The sequence below is a fragment of the Arachis hypogaea genome, chromosome 11 (genome assembly GCF_003086295.3).
Source record: "Arachis hypogaea cultivar Tifrunner chromosome 11, arahy.Tifrunner.gnm2.J5K5, whole genome shotgun sequence".
NCBI classification, from domain to species: Eukaryota; Viridiplantae; Streptophyta; class Magnoliopsida; order Fabales; family Fabaceae; genus Arachis; species Arachis hypogaea.
In genome coordinates, this window is record NC_092046.1 from 101,471,627 (window position 1) to 101,472,794 (window position 1,168).

The following is a 1,168-nucleotide window of genomic DNA, read 5'->3' on the forward strand; positions in this document are numbered from 1 at the left end:
GGAAGATCCTCATCAGTTCTTGGCTGAATTCTTGCAAATCTGTAACACTGTCAAGACCAATGGGGTTGACCCTGAAGTCTACAGACTTATGCTCTTTCCTTTTGCTGTAAGAGACAGAGCTAGAACATGGTTAGATTCACAACCTAAGGAAAGCTTGAACTCTTGGGAAAAGCTAGTCAATGCCTTCTTGGCAAAGTTTTTTCCACCTCAAAAATTGAGTAAGCTTAGAGTGGAAGTCCAAACCTTTAGACAGAAGGATGGTGAATCCCTCTATGAAGCTTGGGAGAGATACAAGCAATTGATCAGAAGGTGCCCTTCTGACATGCTTTCAGAATGGAGCATCATAGGTATTTTCTATGATGGTCTATCTGAACTATCCAAGATATCATTGGATAGCTCTGCTAGAGGATCTCTTCATCTGAAGAAGACGCCTGCAGATGCTCAAGAACTCATTGAAATGGTTGCAAATAACCAATTCATGTACACCTCTGAAAGGAATTCTGTGAATAATGGGTCAACTCAGAAGAAAGGAGTTCTTGAGATTGATACTCTGGATGCGATATTGGCTCAGAATAAAATATTGACCCAACAAGTCAATATGATTTCTCAAAGTCTGTCTGGAATGCAAGCACCAACAGGCAGTACCAAGGAAGCATCTTCTGAGGAAGAAGCTTATGATCCTGAGAACCCAACAATGGAAGAGGTAAATTACATGGGAGAACCCTATGGAAACACCTATAATCCTTCATGGAGAAATCATCCAAATCTCTCATGGAAGGATCAACAGAGGCCTCAACAAGGTTTCAACAACTATAATGGTGGAAGAAACAGGTTTAGCAATAGCAAGCCTTTTCCATCATCTTCTCAGCAACAAACAGAGAATTCTAAGCAGAGCCACTCTGACTTAACAACCATTGTCTCTGATCTAATCAAAACCACTCAAAGTTTCATGACTGAAACAAGGTCCTCCATTAGAAATTTGGAGGCACAATTGGGTCAGTTGAGTAAGAAAATTACTGAACTCCCTCCTAGCAATCTCCCTAGCAATACAGAAGAGAATCGAAAAAGAGAGTGCAAGGCCATAACCATATCTCACATGGCCAAACATGGAGAGGAAGAAGAGGCAGTGATTCCCACTGAGGAAGACCTCAATGGACGCCCACTGACC

General features: G+C 41.7%; 1 non-coding gene across 1 annotated transcript; it reads right to left on the reverse strand.

Moving 5' to 3' along the window:
• Window positions 1-220: 220 nt before the first annotated feature.
• On the reverse strand, window positions 221-328 carry LOC112725406 (small nucleolar RNA R71). Its single transcript, XR_003164517.1, has one exon. It is a non-coding gene; the product is annotated as a small nucleolar RNA R71 (small nucleolar RNA).
• Window positions 329-1,168: the final 840 nt, after the last annotated feature.